Source organism: Mobula birostris, chromosome 21 (genome assembly GCF_030028105.1).
Source record: "Mobula birostris isolate sMobBir1 chromosome 21, sMobBir1.hap1, whole genome shotgun sequence".
NCBI classification, from domain to species: domain Eukaryota; kingdom Metazoa; phylum Chordata; class Chondrichthyes; order Myliobatiformes; family Myliobatidae; genus Mobula; species Mobula birostris.
This window is the reverse complement of record NC_092390.1, coordinates 3226675-3246651: the sequence shown is the minus strand read 5'-3', so window position 1 is coordinate 3246651 and position 19977 is coordinate 3226675. Positions and strand designations below refer to the sequence as shown.

General features: G+C 42.1%; 1 protein-coding gene across 7 annotated transcripts in view; it reads left to right on the top strand.

Moving 5' to 3' along the window:
- The window catches only part of add3a (adducin 3 (gamma) a), a 234612-nt gene that overhangs the window by 5925 nt on the left and 208710 nt on the right, over positions 1-19977 (top strand). For 5 of the 7 annotated variants that reach the window (XM_072239848.1, XM_072239847.1, XM_072239849.1 and 2 more), the window contains exon 2: positions 1259-1325. The exons of the other annotated variants lie outside the window; for them this stretch is intronic. The gene's annotated coding sequence lies outside the window, so the exon portion shown is untranslated. The remainder of the gene's footprint in view (positions 1-1258; positions 1326-19977) is intronic. 7 annotated transcript variants of the gene reach the window in all.

Genomic DNA, 19977 nt, shown 5'->3' with positions numbered 1-19977 from the left:
CCACATCCCAGCTACTGTTGGGAGGCCTGTTTATAACTGCCATCACCTTTTCCGCTGAGTTTATTAACTCAGTCCACAAGGATTCAATATCTTCCGATTCTACGTCACATCTTTCTACTGATTTGAGGCCAATCTTTACCAGCAGAGCCACGTCACCCCCTCTGCCGACTTTCCTGTCTCTCTGATACAACATGTAACTTTGGGCATTCGGCTCCTAGATATATCTATCCTTCTGTCACGATTCAGTGATGGCCACAACATCATACCTGACAATCTGTAATAGTGCAACAAGATCATCCACCTTATTTCTTATACTCCATGCATTGGGATAGAACTGTATTTGCCGCCCTTTTTGATTCTGCATCCCTAATGCACTGATACTCATCCTGCTTGCTGTATCTTCTGCCTGCCCTTACTGACAGTCTGACTGCATGCTATCTTTGCTTTATTAGCATCTGTCCTATCCTGAGTCCCTTCACTCTGGTTCCCACCCTGACTGGCACATTAGTTACACCCTCCCCCACAGCTCTAACAAACCTGCACACGAGAATATTGGTTCCCCTCTGGTTCAGCTGCAATCTGTTCCTTTTGTACAGGTCATACCTCCCCCAGAAGAGATCCCAGTGATCCAACAATCTGAAGCCCTAAACCCTGCCCCAGCTTTTTAGCCACACATTAATCTGCCAAATCATCCTGTTTCTACCCTCACTGGTGTGTGGCGCAGGCAGCAATCCAGAAATTACTACCCTGGAGGTCCTGCTTCTCAGTTTTCTGCCTAGGTCTCCAAATTCTCTTTTCAGGACCTCTTTGTTTTTTCTTCCTATGTTATTGGTATCAATAAGTACCAAGACATCTGGCTGCTCACCCTCCCCCTCCAAAATGCCATGAACGCAATCCGCGGCATCCCTGACCCTGGCATCTGGGAGGCAACATGCCATTAGCGTGTCCTGTTCACGTCCACAGAATCTTCTGTTTCCCTGACTATTGAGTCCCCTATCACTACTGCTCCCCTCTTCTCCCTCTTTCCCTTCTGCACCACGGGCCCATGCTCAGTGCCAGTAATCCGGTCTCCGTGGTGTTCTCCTAAGAAGTAATCTCCCATAACAGTATCCACATTGGTATACTTATTAACTATGCAAGCAATGACCTGTAAAGGAGCCATCCAACCACCATACTGGACAGATGATTTCTGGAATAATCAGCCTCTAATTTTACAATTTTTTCCCTGAATTTAAGTCTGTTTTAATTGTACCCATAGGTAATCAAACTTATGAAACTTGTTAGAGATACAGAAGACTGCAGATACTATAATCCGGAGGAACTCAGTAAGTTATTCTTTTGCTTATGAAACTTATTACATTGAACATTCAGATAAATGTATAGACTTATCCATTTATTTGACTGATATTAACCTTGGGATGGGGGAGTTGTAGAAATTGAATGCTGCGGAACTATGACTTTTCCCAAGTTCATAGCAAGACTGCTAAGTATTTCCATTTTCATTTTACTTTTTAAAATCCATAACTTAAGAGTTCTTTTAAAATTTCAGTCTCAAAAATAAATCCGGGTGAGACTTGTATTTGAAGTAGTGTTTGACCTCTAGATATACCAGAGCATTTTGTAGTCAATAAAGAAGCTTTCAATTGTTTTTAATGTAATATTTCAAGAATTTTTTTAGTGCAAGTTGCCCCAAGTAGCAGAATGGTAGCAACTTGTTTCATAAAGTTTATTGAATTGGTGCCCAAATTGGGTATTTCATTTTGATCCCGCCATCTAGTTAGAAAATTATTCCATGTTTTAAAAACATGTCTTGTGATTTCCAGCTTCCTAACTCTCTAAGATATATCCATTCCTACAATTCTAGTCTCAAGTATTCTGGAATTTAATCAGCAACCCTGTCTGTCTCTAAACTCTGTATTACTTTTACCTTAATGGCTTTCTACACTCTGCTTGTGATCAGCTCTTTTATCTCAATGCCTTGGCATTAATTTCTCTTTGCTAACTGTTCATTTCAAATGTTCTCAGAATTTTTTTCTTTCATCAAAAACATTGAGAGAGAAAGCTTTATATCCAAAAACTATCACATTAAGCTGGGCAACAAGTTTACAGCTTGTATTGTGGGCAGGCGGGATTTAATGATGTGCTGAAAGGTTTTTATTTTTAAAAATTTGATAAATAGTCTAACAATTTACTGCAGCATGGTGTAACACTGAGAAGAATCCTTAAAGATTTTAATATGTTCATCCATGATTCCTTTACACATAAATTACTAGAAATTCTTTTATTATTATTATTAGAAAAATAATACATTTAATAATGGTAAATCGTATGCAAGACTGAGACTAGTAAGGAGGGTGACTAAAATCAGTAAATAGTTTTCAATCAGAAACAATTTTATAAACTTTTAACATGTCCAGCTGCTACTTTGGAGTTGTAGTTTAAGACTGTAAAGTGTAATTTATTGTGCAGAGATCTGAGAGAATGCATTTTCCAGAATTTGCATTATTAACTAATACTGTTTGTCAATTAACTTGCATGTTCATCCACATTATCCATGTTACTGAGTACAGTGTATATTTCAGAATCTGCAAATTATTTTTCTTGATTAAAATTGGACACGGACACGCTGCGCCCCCCCCCCCCCCCCACACACACACACAGGAGGAACTTAGCAGGCCAGGAGGCATCTATCAGAAAGAGTAAATGATTAACATTTTGGGCTGAGACCCTCATCAGGACTGAAAAAGGAGGGGGCAGGACTCAGAATAAGGTGTGGGGAGGGGAGGAAGTACAATGTGACAAGAGATGGGTGAAACCAGGAGAGGGGTGAGTGGTGAAGTAAAGAGCTGGGAAGTTGATGAAAGAGATAAAGGGCTGGAGAAGGGGGAAATCTGATAGGAGAGGGTAGAAGCCCATGGAGGAAGGGGGAGGAGCACCAGAGGGAGATGATGGGCAGATATGGGAATGGTGAAGGAAAGGCAGTTGGGGCATTACCCGAAGTTAGAGAGACCAATGTTCATGCCATCAGGTTGGAGGCTACCCAAATGGAGTACAAGGTGTTGCTCCTCCAACCTGAGTGACCTTATCGTTGCAGTAGAGGCTATGGATTGGCATTGCAGTATGGGAATGGTTAGTAGAAATGATATGGGTGACTATCAGGAGATCCCACTTTTCTGGTGGATGGAGCCTAAGTTCTCGGTGAAGTGGTCTCCCAATTTGTATCCGATCTCACTGATATACTGAAGACCACATCGGGAGCACTGTATACAGTAGAAGACACCCGCAGACTCTCAGGTGGAGTGTTGCCTCACCTGTTTGGGGCTCTGAATGGTAGTGAGAGAGGAGGTATAGGGGCAGGTGTGGCACTTGTTCTGCTTGTAAGAATAAGTACTGGGAGGGAGATCAGTGGAGAGGAACAAATGGATTAAGGAGTCACAAGGAATCCCTGTGGAAAGTGGGGTGGGGAGGAGAGGAGCTTGATGGTGAGATCCTGTTGGAGATGGCAGAAGTTATGGAGAATTATATGCTGGACACGGAGGCTAGTGGGCTGGTTGAGGAGAACCAGAGGAACTCTATCCCTGGAGGGATGGCAGGGGGATTGGGTGAGGGCAGACATGCGCAAAATGGAAGAGATGTGGTGACAGCAATGTTGATGGTGGAGGAAGGAAAGCCCTTTGAAGGAGAAACTGTCTCGAGAGATGGAGACAGAAAGATTGAGAAAGGGGATGGAGGTGTTGGAAGTGGACCAGGTAAATTTGAGAGCAGGGTGGAAGTTGGAGGCAAAGTTGATGAAGTCGATGAGTTCAGCATGAGTGCAGGAAGCAGCACCAATGCAGTTGTCAATTATAATGTTGGAAAAATTGGGGAGTGATACCAGTGTAGGCTTAAAACATAGACTGTTCCACGTAGCCAGCGAATAGGCAGGTATAGCTGGGACCAATGTGAGTGTTGATGGCTGCACATTGGCTTTGAAGGAAGTGGGAGGAGCTGAAGAAGAAATTGTTGAGAGTGAGGACCAGTTCTGCCAGTCAATGGAGAGTCATGGTGGAGGGGAACAGGTTGGGTCTGCTGTCTAGAAAGAAATGGAGAGCTTTAAGGCCCTCCTGATGGGGTATGGATGTGTATAGAAACTGGATATCCATGGTGAAAATGAGACCATCAGGGCCACGGAACATGAAGTTTTTGTAAAGATCCAGAGAGTGTAAGGTATCACAGGTGTATGTACCGGGATGATGAACAGAGTTGAGGTGTACAGATACAAGTTTGGTGGGGCAGGAACAAGCAGAAACAATGGGTCTACCTGGACAGGCAGGTTTGTGAATCTTGGGTAGAAGGTAGAAATGGGATGGGTTGGGGTAAGGGAACTTGCTTAGTGAAATTGTTTTTGGGTATAAAATACCCAAATTTTGTTTTTAGAATAGTCAATTCTACCCAACTTGTGGACTGGAAATGTTAATAACAATATTTTAGCTTGATATTTAAAAGCAGTTTATTATTTTGCAAGATCTGTAGGAGAGTGATCCTGGTATTTTTTTTTAAGTCTTGAAATCAGTTTTTGCATTGTTAGTTACTGTTTTTTGTGCTCAACCAGTAAATCCTAAAACAAGGATCTATTTTTGTATTTGTTGTTGCTAACTTGTCCTGATCGAATTGACTTTAAATGATAGAGTATCATTCAAATGAGTAATGGGCTAAGTTAGTATTCCAGTAATGAGCTTGAATCATGTGATATCTGTTGTCTCTGGCTGACCTTGCTCGGGCTAATGGTGCAGTTCTAAATGACAAAATTATAGATCCAGCTTTTCCATTTTCAAATTTTGTCCAGCTGAAATATGCAGTGAGTAGTAGTTTTAGGCAAATTCTAAATTGTCAGTTATTTTAGATGTCTTTGAAATTGGAAATGTGTGAACTTGTAAGAAAGAACTTGTCTTTAATACATTCCTTTCTTTAAGTTGACAACAAGTTATTCCACAAGCTGTATTTGGGTGACCAGGTCCTAAAACAAATGAAATAGCTTGTTTGTATGTTTTTATAACATGTTCTTCTGATCTGACATTTAGTACAAGTGGAGAAAACTTTGCAAGTTGAAATTTACACTGGAATTGGGCTATTTTGGGCAGAGTACAGGTATTTGGTGAATTAGTTGCCAAGTCTGCTCTTGGTCTTGCCTCACTACCTTCAAGGATCAACACAGGCCTTCCAGGTGAGGCAAAGGTTCATGTGCTCCTTCTCCAACCTCAGCTGTTGCATTTGGGTACTGTTTATGGCCTCCTCTATATCAGTGAGACCAAACATAGGTGAGGTGACTGATACACAGAACCTGTACTCTTTCCACAATGGTCATTCTGAGGTCCTATATGCATGTCATTACAATTCCTCTCTTCCTGTTCCAAACCGACCTGTCTATCCTTGGCCTTATTTCCAGGGTGTGATACAATGTAGTTCAAAGGAATGACATCTCATTCTGCTTGAGGAGTCTATGGTATTAGTTGTTTGAATTTTCTAAATTTTGTCTAACCCTCACCTCCATTGCTCTCCTCCGCCCACACCATGCAGCTCCTTCCAATTCTCAACTGTTCTTGTCCACTTTTTTTTGCTTACCGCTTTCTTTCTCCCTTGCTCCCATCTGTGTACTTTTCACTGGCTCACCACACCATTTCCTCCATGTTCTGTCTACTTTTCATTTCTCCTTTAATTGTTCATATTATTGCTTACCATATCAGATTCAATGCATCAGTAGCATTTGTGTTTCTTCTTTTCACCATCCAGCAGGTACTTCCATTTTTACCCTCTGCAAGGCCTCTTTTGGCTGCTTCCACAATGCCTCTCTCTTTACCTGGTTCAATCCATCTGTCATTCTTCTGGAGCACCCCGGTCCACCTATTACCCATAGGTTTCTGACTCACTTTTGCACGCTCTCTCCTGTGCACTTTCTCCCCCACCCCATTTACAGTGGTGTTAGAAAGTTTGTGAACCCTGTAGAATTTTCTCTGTTTCTTCATAAATACGACCTAAAATGTGATCAGATCTTAAAGTACAAAAACATAATATTTGTTCATTTATTTATTGAGAAAAATGTTCTATTACATGTATTTATTGGAAAAAGTATGTGAACCTTTGCTTTCACTAACTGGTGTGACACCCTTGTTTACCAACAACTTCAACTGAACGTTTCTGGTAACTGTTGATCAGTCCTGCTCAGTGGCCTAGGGTAATTTTAGGCCCTTCATCATGACAAAACTGCTTCAACTCGAGGATGTTGTGGACATCCTTGCATGAACTGCTTGCTTCAGGTCCTTCCACAACATTTCTATAGAATTAAGGTCGGGACTTGTGTATGGAACCGGAGGAAATTGCGGAGGTACTTATGAATACTTTGCTTCAGTATTCATTACGGAAGAGGATCTTGGCAATTGTAGGAATGACTTGCAGTGGACTGAAAAGCTTAAGAATGTAGATATTAAGGAAGGGGATGTGCTGGAGCTTTTGGAAAGCATCAAGTTGGATAAGTCACTGGGACCGAATGGCATGTACCCCAGGCTACTTTGGGAAGCGAGAGAGGAGATTGCTGAGCCTCTGGCAATGATCTTTGCATCATCAATGAAGATGGGAGAGGTTCCGGAGGATTGGAGGATTGTGGATGTTGTTCCCTTATTCAAGAAAAGGAGTAGGGATAGTCCAAGAAATTATAGGCCAGTGAGTCTTTCTTCAGTGGTTGGTAAGTTGATGGAGAAGATCCTGAGAGGCAGGATTTATGAACATTTGGAGAGGTTATAGTATGATTAGGAATAGTCAGCATGGCTTTATAAAGGGCAGGTCGTGCCTTACGAGCCTGATTGAATTTTTTGAGGATGTGACTGAACACATTGATGAACGGAGAGCAGTAGATGTAGTGTATATGGATTTCAGCAAGGCATTTGGTAAGGTACTCCATGCAAGGCTTATTGAGAAAGTAAGGAGGCATGGGATCCAAGGGGACGTTGCTTTGTGGATCCAGAACTGGCTTGCCCACAGAAGGCAGAGTGGTTGTAGATGGGTCACATTCTGCATGGAGGCCGGTGCCAAGTGGTGTTCCTCAGGGATCTGTTCTGGGACCCCTACTCTGTGATTTTTATATATGACCTGGAAGAGAAAGTGGAGGGATGGGTAAGCAAGTTTTCTATGACTTTCACTTGAACATTCCAAAACACAGATTTTCTTTTAAAACCGTTCTGTTATTGATTTACTATTGTATTTTTGGATCCTTGTCTTGTTGCATTGTCCAACTTCTATCAAGCTTCAGGTGATGGACTGCTGCCCTGACATTCTCCAGTAAAATGTCTAGATATCATTTTGAATTCATTGTTCCTTAATGATTGCAAGCTGTCCAGGCCCTGAGGCCACAAAGCAGCCCCAAACTATGATGTTCCTTCCACCATGCTTTACAGTTGGGATGTGGTGTTGGTGTGCAGTGCCCCTTTTCTTCCAAACATAGCAATGTGCATTTCTGCCAAAAGGTTCAACTTCTGTCTCATCTGTCTACAGAACGTTGTCCCAAAAGCATCGTAGAACATCCAGGTGGCATTTTGCAAAGTCGAGATGTGCAGCAATTTTTTAAAAAACTGTGTGTATGTATGTGTATATAATAAATATATATATTTTTTTCCTCGCACAGCAGTGTCCTTCCATGAACACCATTCTTATTCTGTGTTTTTCTTATAGTGGGCACATGAACAGAGACTTTAGCAAGTTCTAGATATTTCTGCAGGTCCTTTGCAATTACCTTGGGTTCTTTTCAGCTCCTTCATCATTGCATATTGTCTCTTGGTGTGATCTTTGCAGGATGCCCACTCCTAGACAGAATAGCAACAATACTGAGTTTTCTCCATTTGGAGACAATTTCTCTTACTGTGGACTTCTGAACACTCAGATCTTTAGAAATGCTTTTGTGGTCTTGACCAGCTTCATGCATTTCTGCACTTCTTCTGAAGTCCTCTGGAAAGTTGTTTTGATCAAGGCATGGTACACATAAACAGATCTTGAGAAGAGCAGACTCTGTCAGTAACCTGACTTCGTCTCTGTGTGTGTGTGTGTGTGTGTGTGTGTGTGTGTGTGTGTGTGTACACACATACACACACACACCCCTCTGCAACCCACACCTCCAATCTCTTAGCATTGATTGGAACACCTGACTTAAAAGTAGCTTTTGCAGAAGGCATTACCCCAGAGGTTCACACTTTTTCCAGCAAATGCATGTAATATTGGAGCGTTTTGCTCAATAAATAAATTAACAAATAATGTTTGTTATTTATTTAATTAGGTTCTCTTTATCCTGATCCTGCTTTCAGACTTGTGTGAAGATTTAACGACATTTTGGGTCATTTATGCAGAAATAGAGAAAATTCTACAAACTTTCGAGCACCACTGTATACTGGTTATTAATATTCAGACCTAATGCAGGATTGCAATCTGAAAAGTTAACATTTCCTTCCTTCTCTTTCACAGATGCTGATTACCACACTCAAATACCTCCAAATTACTTGTTAATCCAGACAAGCACTTCAGTAGCATTTGAAAATATAGATTAGTCCTTTTCAGTTTGCATTAGTCTATATGTAATTCATCTGATATTTTAACATTTGTAATAATCCTGTTATTTTCAGCGGGCTGCAGAGTGTATTTTCTTAGCTGTCAATTTGTGACGTTATTTTTCAAAAAGACAGCAGGAACTTCAGAACAATTCTTTAAATCTAAAATAAAAGCAGAAAATACTGGGAGCCTGGGTCAGTTGGCATCTGTGGAAAGGGAAAAAACGATGTTTAAGGTTGAACAAATAACAGAAGAAGCATTCTGAAAAGTCATGAACCTTCATGGGTAACTATGTCCAACAGTTGCTATATTTTTTCAGCATCTTGTTTTTATTTGAAGTGTGTATTTGATAATGCTGAATGATTTCTTCTGGAATATGAGATAAACATTGTATATGTGTGTTTTGTATATATTGTGTAGGCATGAGTAAATGATATAGCATACATATTTCTTCAGACTTTTTAAGGTTGCCAATAGTCCCTTTGTCCTCATAGGAATCAGTACAGTTTGTTGAGAGGATGAAACTGTTTTACATTTTTTTAATATTGCTGTATGAATGGTTCATGTTAATTGGATGATCATGATGTATAGAAACATAGAAAACCTACAGCACAATACAGGCCCTTCAGCCCACAAAGTTGTGCCGAACATGTCCCTACCGTAGAAATTACTAGGCTTACCCATAGCCCTTTATTTTTCTAAGCTCCATGTACCTATCCAAAAGTCTCTTAAAAGACCCTATCATATCCGCCTCCACCACTGTTGCTGGCAGCCCATTCCACACACTCACTACTCTCTTGAGTTTTAAAAAAAAAAACAACCACCTACCCCTGATATCTCCTCTGTACCTACTCCCAAGCACCTTAAACCTGTGCTCTCTTGTGGTAGTCACTTTAGCCCTGGGAAAAAGCCTCTGACTATCCACACGATCAATGCCTCTCATCATCTTATACATCTTTATCAGATCACCTCTCATCCTCCGTTGCTCCAAGGAGATAAGGTCGAGTTCACTCAACCTGTTTTCATAAGGTATGGTCTCCAGTCCAGGCAACATCCTTGTAAATCTCCTCTGTACCCTTTCTATAGTCTCCACATCCTTCCTGTAGTGAGGCGATCAGAACTGAGCACAGTACTCCCAAGTGGGGTCTGACCAGGGTCCTATATAACTTCAACATTACCTCTCAGCTCCTAAGTTCAATTCCACTATTGATTAGATTAGATAATGAGAACACTCAGTCCTCTTTTATTGTCACTTAGAAATGCATACATGCATTAAGAAATGATACGATGTTTCTTCGGAGTGATATCACAGAAAACAGGACAAACCAAAGACTAACACTGACAGAGCCACATAATTATAACATATAGTTACAGCAGTGCAAAGCAATATCATAATTTGATGAAGATCAAACAATGGGCACAGTAAATAAAGTCGCAAAAGTCCCCAAGTCGATCGACTCCCGAGTCCCCGATAGTAGGTGGCAAAAGGAAGAAACTCCCTGCCATAAACCTCCAGGCACCGTCAACTTGCCAAAGCCTTGGAAGCAGTCGACACTGAGTCCATCCATCTGAAAACTTCGAGCTTCCGAGCTGCGCCTCTGATACAGCTTCCAAGCGCCATCCTCTGCCGAGCGCCTTCGACCTCGCCCCAGCTGCTGAAACACACAAAGCCGAGGATTTTGGGGCCTTCCGCTCCGGAGATTCCAGTTACCACACAGTAGCAGCAGCGAAGCGGGCATTTCAGAAGTTTTCCAGATGTTCTTCCATGCTCTCACATCTGTCTTCATCAAATCAGAATTGTGCACAGTCCCCTACTTGACAGATAACAGACATCACCACCGAAGTGGCCGTGATGAAGGCCAATACACTGTATGCCGCCTTAACCACAGAGTCAATCTGCGTAGCAGCTTTTGAGTGTCCTATGGACTCGGACCCCAAGATCCCTCTGATCCTCCACAAGAGTCTTACCATTAATACTGTATTTTGCCATCATCTTTGACCTACCAAAATGAACCACTTCACATTTATCTGGGTTGAACTCCACCTGCTACTTCTCAGCCCAGTTTTGCATCCCATCAATGTCCCACTGTTACCGCTGACAGCCCTCCACACTATCCACAACATCCCCAACCTTTGTGTCATCAGCAAACTTACTAACCCATCCCTCCACTTCCTCATCCAGGTCATTTATAAAAATCACGAAGAGTAAGGGTCCCAGAACAGATCTCTGAGGCATACCACTGGTCACCAACCTCCATACAGAATATGACCCGTCTACAACTGCTCTTTGCCTTCTGTAGGCAAGCCAGTTCTGGATCTGCAAAGCAATGTCCCCTTGGATCCCATACCTCCTTACTTTCTCAATAAGCCTTGCATGGGGTACCTTATCAAATGCCTTGCTGAAATCCATATACACTACATCTACTGCTCTTCCTTCATCAATGTGTTTAGTCACATCCTCAAAAAAATTCAATCGGGCTCGTAAGGCACGACCTGCCCTTGACAAAGCCATGCTGACTATTCCTAATCATATTATGCCTCTCCAAATGTTCATAAATCCTGCCTCTCACGATCTTCTCCATTAACTTACCAACCACTGAAGTAAGACTCGCTGGTCTATAATTTCCTGGGCAAGGAATTGAACCCTGGTTGCTAGTACTATAAACCACTGTGTTAACCACTATGCTACCATGTATGTTACGCTATCTTGTGCAATATTGACAAAGGTGTATCTGGATGGGTTTGTGTAGAATAGAAGTAAATGTTACTGCAGGTTCTCTTTGATTACTATGATGTGATAATATCAATATACTGAAAAAATCAAGCACTCCTGGAGAAAAAGGAAACATTTCTTTTAGTTAAAGACAAAATGACCTGGATAAAGCAAAAACTTAAGTTTATCTTGCTCTCTGGTTGCTGGGAATGCTGTCAGACATAACTCTTGTGGATAATGTTTTGGGATGTGTTCATCTGCAACTTGACAGTGTGGACAGGGAGCAAATGAGTAATACATAAACTGCAGATAATGCATGGGAACCTTACAGGCATTTTAACTGTAACCCCCATACTTAGTCCTGAATATTGATTCTTTATTCCTTATAATTAGGAGAATGAGTGGGGGCTTTATAGAAATGTTTAAAATTGAGAGACATAGGTAAGGTGGATTATAAGTCTTTTTGCCAGGGTAGGGGAATTGAAAACAGGGCATAGGTTTAGATGAGAGGGGAAAGATATAAAGGGGATCTGAGGGGCAACTTTTTCCACACTGAGGATGTGGTTGTAGCAGGCACAAAAGTATCATTTAAGAAGGCCTTGAATGGATGCAAAGAAAGGGCTGGAGGGCTATTGGCAGGAAATTAGTACTAGCTAGGTGGATAATGTGGTTGGCACAGATCATTAGGCTGAAGAGCAATGCAGGCCTTATTTCTCTAAATAATTACTGTATTCTTCAAAATGTTATGTAACATTGCATGGTAAGTTAAATTAGGTTGAACGAGTTATGATTACCACGAACAATGTGAATGAAAATTGTTTATTAAAAATGTTCATTGTGAATCCACTTGATAATTTCTAACTGGATTAAAAAGTCATCAATTTAAACTGGTGCATCATTCTTAAGAGCAGACAATTCAACAATAATTTTTCCATAAATCTGCAAGTATACTGCGACTGTTTTGGGCAGGGATTGCTTTGTTAAAACAATTGTCATTTATTACTACTAACCTGCCTTCATTTTATACCAAAGGATTATAAGATGATTTTCCTCACGGCCAGTTCAGTTTTGTGGTTGTAACCTGTATGCTTCATGTTCTTTGATTGGGGAGGAAAAAAAACCTACAAATGCTGCAAATACTCAGCAGGCCAGGTTATATCTGTAGAAAGAGAAACAGTCAATGTTTCAGGTTAAAGATCCTTCCTGAGAACTGGGAAAAAGGAAGGTAGTTTGTTAAGCTGTAGGAAAGTCCATGCTCAAGAACTTAGATAACCATGGAAATAAACTGCAAACCAGGTTATCTCAAGTCAAATAAAGTCACTTTTTATTGTCAGTTCGACCACAACTGCTGGTACAGTACACAGTAAAAATGAGAACATTTTTCAGGACCATGGTGCTACATGAACAATACAAAAACTACATTGAACTACATTTTAAAAAAAACACAGAACTACTCTAGACTACAGACCTACCCAGGACTGCATAAAGTGCACAAAACAGTGCAGGCATTACAATAAATAATATACAAGACAATAGGCACTGTAGAGGGCAGTAGGTTGGTGTCAGTCCAGGCTCTGGGTATTGAGGAGTCTGATGACTTGGGGGAAGAAACTGTTACATAGTCTGGTTGTGAGAGCCCGAATACTTCAGTGCCTTTTGCCAGATGGCAGGAGGGAGAAGAGTTTGTATGAGGGGTGTGTGGGGTCCTTCATAATGCTGTTTGCTTTACGGGTGCAGTATGTGGTGTAAATGTCTCTAATGGTGGGATGATCTTCTCAGCTGACCTCACTATCCTCTGCAGGGTCTTGCGATCCGAGATGGTGCAATTTCCAAACCGGACAGTGATGCAGCTGCTTAGGATGCTCTCAATACAACCTCTGTAGAATGTGATGATAGGGGGTGGGAGATGGACTTCCCTCAGCCTTCGCAGAAAGTAGAGACGCTGCTGGGCTTTCTTTGCTATGGAGCTGGTCTTGAGGGACCAGGTGAGATTCTCCGCCAGGTGAACACCAAGAAATTTGGTGCTCTTAACGATCTCTATGGCAGAGTCGCCGATGTTCAGCGGAGAGTGGTCATTCCGTGTCCCCCTGAAGTCAACAACCATCTCTTTTGTTTTGTTCACATTCAGAGACAGGTTGTTGGCTCTGCACCAGTCTGTTAGCCGCTGCATCTCCTCTCTGTATGCTGACTCATCGTTCTTGCTGATGAGACCCACCACGGTCGTGTCATCGGCGAACTTGATGATGTGATTCGAGCTGTGTGTTGCAGCACAGTCGTGGGTCAGCAGAGTGAACAGCAGTGAACTGAGCATACAGCCCTGGGGGGGCCCCGTGCTCAGTGTGATGGTGTTGGAGATGCTGCTCCCAATCCGGACTGACTGAGGTCTCCCAATCAGGAAGTCTAGGATCCAGTTGCAGAGGGAGGAGTTCAGGCCCGGCAGTTTCAGCTTTCCAATCCGTTCTGAGGAATGATTGTGTTGAATGCTGAAGTCTATGAACAGCATTTGAACATGCATGTCTTTTTTGTCCACGTGGGTTAGGGCCAGGAGGAGAGTGATGGCAATGACATCGTCTATTGAACAGTTGGGACGGTACACGAACTGCAGGTAGTCCAGTGAGGGGGGCAGCAGGACCTTGATGTGCCTCATGACGAGCCTGTCAAAACACTGCATGATGATGGATGTGAGTGCGACGGGACGGTAGTCATTGAGGCAGGGCACTGAAGACTTCTTTGGCATGGGGACGATGATCACAGAGTAATAGACCCAAGATTCTGCAGGTACTGGAAATCTTGAGCAACACAAAAAATGCTTGAAATTCAGCAAGCTAGCAATAAATGACTGTTTAATTTGCCTCCATAGATGTTGCCTGACTTGCTGAGTTCCTCCAGCATGGAGGTTCCAAACCTGGGGCCCACAGACCCCTTGGTTAGAGGTTGGGAACCCCAGTTCTAACATTGTGTGTGCTGATCAGTGAGTAGTTGGGAGCAATTAGGAAATGTGAAGTAGTTAAAGAAATGTATTAGTTTTGGAATGGAAACTGGCTGACCATGATCCCCCACTTGGTGGGTGGGGGGAGGTGAATGAGAAGGTGCCATAGAGAGGCATATAAGCTATGCCTATATCAGAATAAAGAGGTGGTAAGGAGGGATGAGGCACAGGCTGATGTAACTGGGTGAAGACCATAAGATATAGGAGCAGGATTAGATCATTCAGCTCCTTGCCTCTTCTATCATTCTGTCAATTGTGGCTGTTTGTTTTAAAAAAAAAAAACAACTCCATTTGCTTGCTTTCTCCCTGTAACCCTTAACCTCTCTACCAATCAAAAGCCTATTACTCTCTGCCTTAAGTATGCAATGATGGCCTCTGGCTGGAGAAATTGTTTCTCACCTTGGATCCTATATTCCTAATGAAGATGTCCATTCTATCCAGGCCTTTTGGTTTTCAGTATGTAGACAGTTGGTAGAGGATGGGCAGGTGGAGCAGGGCTAGGTAGAGTCAGGAGATAACTGGGGGGTGATGGAGAGAAACAGTAGAAGAGAAAGTGGGGGCAGACGGAACTACGTGAAGGTAGAGATGGGCTCAAAATAACTGGAAATGAGAGTTACAGGTGCTGAAGGTATGACATGGAAAGTGAGGAACTAGGTAATGGAAGGATTAGGGGCATGCACATGCTTTCAACTTGGACTCAGAACACCTGTTCTTCTGCTCTTCTTGACTTAAGTAGATATTGCCTCTGCATCATCTTGTTTCTGCTTAGCACCCCCACCTTGGCTGTTGCCAAGGTCTACACTCTGGCCTGAGGTGGTCTCGACCCAAAACATCAGCTATTCCATTATTTTCCCCTCTACCCAAGTACAGTGCTGTGTAAAAATCTTGGGCATCCTAGATTTTTAAATTTGAATTTTGTATTGGATGTGTTTTTTGTCTTCTGCATTCGTGTCAGTAGAAAAAAGCAATTTTCAGATTTCAAAACATTCATTTTACAAAAAATTTAAATGTCACAGACAAACTTTGGTATTTCATTAAAAAAGTAACATGTATAACAAGTTATACTTTATACTTTATTGTCACCAAACAATTGATACTAGAATGTACAATCATAGTGATATTTGATTCTGTACTTCCGGCTCCCTGGATTACAAATCAATAGTAAATATTAAAAATTTAAATTATAAATCATAAATAGAAAATAGAAAAATGGAAAGTAAGGTAGTGCAAAAAAACCGAGAGGCAGGTCCAGATATTTGGAGGGTACGGCCCAGATCCGGGTCAGGATCCGTTCAGCAGTCTATCACAGTTGGAAAGAAACTGTTCCCAAATCTGGCTGTACAAGTCTTCAAGCTCCTGAGCCTTCTCCCGGAGGGAAGAGGGACGAAAAGTGTGTTGGCTGGGTGGGTCGTGTCCTTGATTATCCTGGCAGCACTGCTCTGACAGTGTGCGGTGTAAAGTGAGTCCAAGGACGGAAGATTGGTTTGTGTGATGTGCTGCGCTGTATTCATGATCTTCTGCAGCTTCTTCCGGTCTTGGACAGGACAACTTCCATACCAGGTTGTGGTGCACCCTAGAAGAATGCTTTCTATGGTGCATCTATAAAAATTAGTGAGGGTTTTAGGGGACAGGCCAAATTTCTTTAGTTTTCTCAGGAAGTAAAGGCGCTGGTGTGCCTTCTTGGCAGTGGACTCTGCTTGATTGGACCAAGTCAGGTCATTTGTGATATTGGCCCCGAGGAACTTAAAGCTTTTGACCTGTTCCACTTGCGCACCACCGATGTAAATTGGGTCGTGTGATCCACTACTCCTTCTGAAGTCAACGACCAATTCCTTCGTCTTGCTGACGTTGAGGGATAGGTTATTGTCTTCGCACCATGCCACCAGGTTCTTAACTTTCTCTCTGTACTCAAACTCATCATTACATGAGATATGGCCTACAATTGTTGTGTCATCAGCAAATTTACATATTGAGTTCGATGTAAACTTGGCTACACAATTATTGGTGTACAGTGAGTACAGGGGACTGAGTACACAGTTACAGACCACTTTTCAAATAAAACCTTGATTACTTTAAGTATATAGCTCAGTGCATGAGTAAACAAAGGTAACAAATGGGTGCTGATGGTTAATGACATAATTAATGAACTAATCTGATTAACTGAAACAATTGCATGTGTAGAAGGAATCAAAGAAAAGGTGAGGGTGTGGCAGGTGTGATAGTTTAATCTTCAAATCAACAATTCTCGCACCATGGCAAAAGAGAGCATGTGCTGTCGGAGCTGTTGTGAAGAAGCAGAAAGAAATGGACAAGGTGGTAGACTAGAAGTGTGGTGCTTGGCCATGGAAACTGAGTGTGGCAGACAAGAGATGCATCTAACTGATGTCCTTTCTAAATTGGAAGAAGTCCAGCACTGCTGTCTGCTCTGAACTCAGAAATCATTGGAATCCAAGTATACCCTTCTACAGTCTGGATAAGTCTTATCAGAAGTTGTCTTGATGTAAGAATTGCTACAAAATCCCTTTCCTATGAAGAGAAAATAAAGCCAAGAGACCCACCTACACAGAACACAAGGACTGGGGTGCTGAACAATGGCAGCAAGTGCACTAGACTGACAAATCAACATCTGAAACTTCTGGCACAAGCAGGAGGCAGTTTGTTCGTAAAAGAGCTGGAGAATGCTACATGGATGAGTTTCTACAGCCAACAGTGAATCAAGGCACTGGTTCCCTGAAGTTTAGGGCTGCATTTATGTAAATGGAGTTGGTGATCTGGTGAGAATTATGGAATCTTCAATGCTGAGAGGTATAAGCAGTTTCTTATTCATCATGTAATACCGTTGGGGAGGTGTTTGATAGGTCCCACCTTCATTCTGCAGCAAGGCAATGACCCCAAACAGACGGTCAAGGTCATGAAGAACTATCTTCAGTGAAAAGAAGAATAAGGAATTCCACAACAGGTGGTATGTCCTCTGCTGCCAAGTCCTCGTCTTGACATCATAAAGGCTGTCTGGAACTACCTGGAGAGACAGAAACAAACAAGACGGCCAGAGTCTGCTCAAGAACTGTGACAGGTTCTCCAAGATGCTTGGAACACCCTACCAGCCAATTTTATTTATCTTCCCTCTTATAAAATTTCATGACACTCTACCTAAGAAAAATGATGCAGTTTTTAAAGGCAAAGGGTCATCGCACCACATATTCATTTGATGCTTTTTTTTTTACTGTTTACTGGTCTTTATGGTTAATTTTGATATTTAGAAACTTTACATTTTTTTGAAGGCATCTTCACTTTTTACATGTGCTTAAGACTTTTGCACAGTGCTGTATGTTGGTGCACTGATTTCTTGCAGTTTTTCTTACTGCAGATTCCAGCATCTGCAATCTCTTGTGTCTTCAACTAAATAATCAAAGGAAGGTGATTGATCCAGACACAGATCAATTCACCTGAAATTGCAGAATTCGATATTGTTCAGAAAGCTACAATGGGGAGGGATGAGTGGGGAGGGATGAGTGGACAAGGGAGTCATGGAGGGAATGATCCCTGTGGAAGTGGGTGGGGAGGAGGAAGATGTGATTGGTGATGGGATCCTGTTGGAGATGGCAGAAGTTACAGAGAATTATGTGCTGGATGCAGAAGCTTGTGGGGTGGTAGTTGAGGACTAGGAACCCTATCCCTGGTGTGGCAGTGGCTGGGTGGGGTGAGGGCAATGGTGATTGCAGTGGAAGGGAAACCCCTTTCTTTGAAGGAGGAGAACATTTCATTTGTTCTGGAATGAAAAGCCTCATCCTGAGAAAAGATGCAGTTCAGACAGAGGGACTGAGAAAAGGGAGTGGCATTTTTATAAGTGGCAGGGTGGGAAGAAGTGGAGTTAAGATAGCTGTGAGAGTTAATGAGTTTATAAAGTATATCAGATAGACTGTCTCTAGAGATGGAGACAGAGATTAAAAAGGGGGGAGAGAGGTGTCAGAAATGGACCGACTAAAATATTCAAGACAAAGTTGATGAAGTTGACTAGCTCAGCAAAGGTGCAGAAAGCCGCACTGATGTAGTCGTTAATGAGCATAGGAAGAGCTGGTGAGTGATGCCACTGTAGGTTTAGGGCATTATTTCACGTAGCCTGATGAAAAAGCAGGCATATCTGGGACCCATGAGAGTGCCAAAGAAGTGGGAGGAGCCAAAGGAGAAATTGTGTGCGAGGACCAGTTCTGCCATTTGGAGGAGAGTGGTGGTGAAGGGGAACTGATTGGGTCTGTTGTCCAGAAAGAAGCAGAGAGCTTTAAGCCTTCCTGATGGGGGATAAAGGTGTATTGAGACTAGACATACCAAGTGAAAATGAGATGATTGAGTCTAAAGAACGGAAGGGATCGAGAGTGTGTGAAGTGTCATGGATGTAAGGAGGAAGGGATGGAACCAAGGCAGATAAAACAGAGTTGAGTTATGTAGGCAAGAGCAGGAAGCAATAGTGGGTCTACTGGACAGTCAGGTTTGTGGATCTCGGGTAGGAGGTAGAAAGGGGAGATGAAAGGGTAAGGGATCTGAGGTTGTAAGCATTGGGTTGGAGATTGCCAGAGTCGATAAGTTGAGTGAAGGTGATGGCCTGAAGCTCCTTATTGGGGTCCTGTTCACGGGGTAAGTAAAAGGAGATGTCTGAGAGTTGTTGTCTAGCCTTAGCAAGGTAGAGCTGAGTCTGCCAGACTACTACAGCGCATCCCCCCCATCCCCCACTTGTATACAGTTTTGATGGTGAGGTTAGGTTTAGTGCAAAGAGAGTGGAGAGCAGCCCTTTGTATATGACCAGTTTCAGTGGAGAAAAGAACGCAACAATATAAAGAACTGGAGAGTCTGAGGTAAAGATATGACTCTGCTGTTCTTTAATCTTTCTACCAAATGAAGTATCACAAAACTTATTTCAAATTTGTCAATGGCAAGTGTTACTGTGAACAATGCACTGAGAGGATGTATTTCCTTCAATACAACAGATGTTAACTGTTTTCATCCTGTTCTGTGCATCCCTTGAAATTATCTGGTGAGCCATTTGTGATAAGGCAATGAAAACATGCCAAGAGACATGAATCTATACATCCTGTGTTGTAGCAGTAGATCTAAATTTCCAGTTAAATAAAATCTTGGAATGAATAACTAATTTAAATGAGAATATTGCAAAATTAAGTTGCTCTATATCTCAGGGACTAAATGGAGACTGCAATCAAATTAGTTGTGTGTTTCCATTCTTTCTCTCCTAATTCTCAAATCATTTGGTGACACCTGGCCAGGCTTTTTCTTTAAGGCAATGGCTGCATGAATGGCTAAACAAATGGTGAAGATGGCTGGGGAGTCGTGGAGTGTTCACTGAGTCTAAACTATGTTCATGTACCGTCATGAACATTTCCTCCACAATTGGTACATAGTGGTCGTACATCATCCTATATGAGAGGAGAAGCTACAGATGTCTTGGTGTAACTGTCATACATAGTAAGTAAAAAAACCCTGTAATGTTGGTTTACCTTTACCAGGAGGTAAACAGCAGTTCAAGATGGCTTAGTGCCTTTTGAAGGGCACCTCACTTTCATAATTTGAGAGCCTATGGTATTACAGGAAAGGTACTAGCATGGATAGAGGATTGCCAGTGACTACTGATGTTCTGCAGGATTTGGTGTTGGGACTGCTTTTTATATTATATGGCAATGATTTGTGTGATGGAATT